Consider the following 4,714-nt stretch of genomic DNA (forward strand, 5'->3'; position numbering starts at 1 on the left):
AAAATCCTTTCCCTCTCTTTTTTCAAAATTCCTTTTTAATTAACTAATTGTTTTAAATTTTAATTTTTAATTTAATTGCAAACTCTAATTTTCGAAATTTAACTTCAATTTTAATTTTTATTTTAATTAAATTTCGAAATTCTCTCTCTCACCTCCTTCTATTTATTTATTCATCTATTAACACTTCTCTCCCATCCAAAAAATTCAAACACCACCTCCCTCTCTGTGTTCGAGTTTTTTTCCTCTTCTCTTCTTTACATTACATTCTTTTCTTCTTCCACTCACACAAAGGAATCTCTATACTGTGACATAGAGGATTCCATATTTTCTTTGTTATTCCCTTCTTTGTCATATGAGCAGGAGCAAGGACAAGAACATTCTTGTTGAAGCAGATCCTGAACCTGAAATGACTCTAAAAAGGAAACTAAGAGAAGCTAAAATACAATAATCCAGAGACAACCTTACAGGAATTTTCGAATAGGAAGAGGAGATGGCAGCCGAAAATAATAATAATGTAAGGAGGATGCTTGGTGACTTTACTGCACCTAATTCCAATTTACATGGAAGAAGCATCTCCATCCCTGCCATTGGAGCAAACAATTTTGAGCTTAAACCTCAATTAGTTTATCTGATGCAACAGAATTGTAAGTTTCATGGACTTCCATCTGAAGATCCTTTTTAGTTCTTAACTGAATTCTTGCAAATCTGTGATACTGTTAAGACCAATGGGGTTAATCCCGAGGTCTACAGGCTTATGCTTTTCCCGTTTGCTGTAAGAGACAGAGCTAGAGTGTGGTTGGACTCTCAACCCAAAGATATCCTGAACTCTTGGGATAAGCTGGTCACGGCTTTCTTAGCCAAGTTCTTTCCTCCTCAAAAGCTGAGTAAGCTTAGAGTGGATGTTCAAACCTTCAGACAGAAAGAAGGTGAATCCCTCTATGAAGCTTGGGAGAGATATAAGCAACTGACCAAAAAGTGTCCTTCTGACATGCTTTCAGAATGGACCATCCTGGATATATTCTATGATGGTCTGTCTGTATTAGCTAAGATGTCATTGGATACTTCTGCAGGTGGATCCATTCACCTAAAGAAAACACCTGCAGAAGCTCAAGAACTCATTGACATGGTTGCTAATAACTAGTTCATGTACACTTCTGAGAGGAATCCTGTGAATAATGGGACGCCTCAGAAGAAGGGAGTTCTTGAAATTGACACTCTTAATGCCATATTGGCTCAGAATAAAATATTGACTCAGCAAGTCAATATGATTTTTCAGAGTCTGAATGGAATGCAAGCTGCATCCAACAGTACTCAAGAGGCATCTTCTGAGGAAGAAGCTTATGATCCTGAGAACCCTGCAATAGCAGAGGTGAATTACATAGGTGAACCCTATGGAAACACCTATAATCCCTCATGGAGAAATCACCCAAATCTCTCATGGAAGGATCAACAAAAGCCTCAACAAGGCTTTAATAATGGTAGAAGAAACAGGTTTAGCAATGGCAAGCCTTTTCTATCATCCACTCAACAAAAGACAGAGAGTTCTGAGCAGAATCCATCTAGCTTAGCAAATATAGTCTCTGATCTATCTAAGGCCACTCTAAGTTTCATGAATGAAACAATGTCTTCTATTAGAAATCTAGAAGCACAAGTGGGCCAGCTGAGTAAAAGGATCACCAAAATCCCTCCTAGTACTCTCCCAAGCAATACAGAAGAAAATCCAAAAGGAGAGTGCAAGGCCATTGAATTGATCATCATGGCCGAACCTACAAGGGAGGGAGAGGACGTGAATCCCAGTGAGAAAGACCTCCTGGGACATCCAGTGATCAATAAGGAGTTTCCCTCTGAGGAACCAAAGGACTCTGAGGCTCATCTGGAGACCATAGAGATTCCATTAAACCTCCTTATGCCATTCATGAGCTCTGATGAATATTCTTCTTCTGAAGAGAATGAGGATGTTACTGAAGAGCAAGTTGCCAAGTACCTTGGTGCAATCATGAAGCTGAATGCCAAATTATTTGGTAATGAGACTTGGGAAGATGAACCTCCCTTGCTCATCAATGATCTAAGTGATCTGGATCAACTGAAATTGCCTCAGAAGAAACAGGATCCTGGAAAGTTCTTAATACCTTGTACCATAGGCACCATGACCTTTGAGAAGGCTCTATGTGACCTTGGGTCAGGGATAAACCTCATGCCCCTCTCTGTAATGGAGAAATTGGGAATCTTTGAGGTGCAAGCTGCCAGAATCTCATTAGAGATGGCAGACAACTCAAGAAAACAGGCTTATAGACTAGTAAAGGACGTGTTAGTAAAGGTTGAAGGCCTTTACATCCCTGCTGATTTCATAATCCTAGACACTGGGAAGGATGAGGATGAATCCATCATCCTTGGAAGACCCTTCCTAGCCACAGCAAGAGCTGTGATTGATGTGGACAGAGGAGAGTTGGTCCTTCAACTGAATGAGGACAACCTTGTGTTTAAAACTCAAGGATCTCCTTCTGTAACCATGGAGAGGAAGCATGAAAAGCTTCTCTCACTGCAGAGTCAACCAAAGCCCCCACAGTCAAACTCTAAGTTTGGTATTGGGAGGTCCCAACCTTGCTCTGATTATCTGTGAGGCTCCATGAGAGCCCACTGTCAAGCTATTAACATTAAAGAAGCGCTTGTTGGGAGGCAACCCAATGTTATTTAATCATTTTTATTTTATTTTCTCTTTGTTATTTCATGTTTTATTAGGTTGATGATCATGTGGAGTCACAAAAACTACTGAAAAATCGAAAACAAAATGAAAAACAGCATTGAAAACAGAACACCCTGGACGAAGGGCTTACTGGCGTTTAAACGCCAGTAAGGAGCATCTGGCTGGCGTTTAACCCCAGAACAGAGCATAAAACTGGCGTTAAACGCCAGAAACAAGCAGCAGTCTGGCGTTTAAATGCCAGGATTGCACCCAAAGGAAAGCTGGCGTTAAACGCCAGAAACAAGTATCAGACTGGCGTTTAACGCCAGAAACATGCACCACACTGGCGTTCAACGCCAAAAACATGCTGCAGACTGGCGTTGAATACCCAAAACAAGCATGGAAGTGGCGTTTAACGCCAGAAACATGCTGCAATCTGGCGTTAAACGCCAGGATTGCCTACAGAGGGCGTTTACACGCCTAATTGGTGCAGGGATGTAAATCTTGACACCTCAGGATCTGTGGACCCCACAGAATCCCCACATACCTCCACTCACCTTCCCTCCTCATAATCCTATATCACCTCAATCTCTCTTCCCCATTACCTCTCCACCACTCACATCCATATCTTCTTTTTCTTCTTCTATTCTTTCTTCTTTTGCTCGAGGGCGAGCAACATTCTAAGTTTGGTGTGGTTAAAGCATAGCTTTTTTTTTGTTTTTCCATAACCATTGATGGCACCTAAGGCCAGAGAAACCTCTAGAAAGAGGAAAGGGAAGACAAAAGCTTCCACCTCCGAGTCATAGGAGATGGAGAGATTCATCTCAAGGGTCTATAGCTCAGTGGTAGAACATTTGACTGCAAATCAAGAGATCCCTGAGATACCTCAGGGGATACATTTTCCTCCACACAACATGGGACAACTAAGGGTGGAACATCAAGAGCACTACATTATCCTCCTTGAAATTAGAAAAGATCAAAGAGCTATGAGGGAGGAGTAAGAAAGACAAGGAAGAGATATAGAGGAGCTCAAAAGCACCATTGGTTCTTCAAGAAGAGGAAGACGCCACCCTCACTAAGGTGGACTCATTCCTTAATCTCTTTGTTTATTTATTTTCCTGTTTTTCGATTTTTATGCTTTATGTCTGTTTATGTTTTTGTCTTCATGATCACTAGTATTTAAGTATCTATGCCTTAAAATTATGAATGTCCTATGAATCCATCACCTCTCTTGAATGAAAAATGTTTTAATTACAAAAGAACAAGAAGTACATGGTTTCGAATTCATCCTTGAAACTAGTTTAATTATATTGATGTGGTGACAATACTTTTTGTTTTCTGAATGAATGCTTGAACAGTGCATATGTCTTTTGAAGTTGTTGTTTAAGAATGTTAAATATGTTGGCTCTTGAAAGAATGATGAACAGGAGAAATGTTATTTGATAATCTAAAAAATCATAAAATTGATTCTTGAAGCAAGAAAAAGCAGTGAATACAGAAAGCTTGCGAAAAAAAAAGAGAAAAAAATTGGCGAAAAAAAATAGAAAGAAAAAAAGAAAAAGCAAGCAGAAAAAGTCAAAAGCTCTTAAAACCAAAAGGAAAGAGCAAAAAGCCAGTAGCCCTTAAAACCAAAAGGCAAGGGTAATAAAAAGGATCCAAGGCTTTGAGTATCAGTGGATAGGAGGGCCTAAAGGAATAAAATCTTGGCCTAAGCGGCTAAACCAAGCTGTCCCTAACCATGTGCTTGTGGCGTGAAGGTGTCAAGTGAAAACTTGAGACTGAGCGGTTAAAGTCAAGGTCCAAAGCAAAAGAAGAGTGTGCTTAAGAACCCTGGACACCTCTAATTGGGGACTTTAGCAAAGCTGAGTCACAATCTGAAAAGGTTCACCCAGTTATGTGTCTGTGGCATTTATGTATCCGGTGGTAATACTGGAAAACAAAGTGCTTAGGGCCACAGCCAAGACTCATAAAGTAGCTGTATTCAGGAATCAACATACTGAACTAGGAGAATCAATAACACTATCTGAATTC

General features: G+C 40.0%; 1 non-coding gene across 1 annotated transcript; it reads right to left on the bottom strand.

The window, feature by feature from the left end:
• Positions 1–886: 886 nt before the first annotated feature.
• LOC148553973 (small nucleolar RNA R71) lies at positions 887–994 on the bottom strand. The gene has a single exon (XR_015893371.1). It is a non-coding gene; the product is annotated as a small nucleolar RNA R71 (small nucleolar RNA).
• Positions 995–4,714: the final 3,720 nt, after the last annotated feature.

This window comes from Arachis ipaensis, chromosome B7, assembly GCF_059453495.1.
Source record: "Arachis ipaensis isolate K30076 ecotype BB chromosome B7, ASM5945349v1, whole genome shotgun sequence".
NCBI lineage: Eukaryota > Viridiplantae > Streptophyta > Magnoliopsida > Fabales > Fabaceae > Arachis > Arachis ipaensis.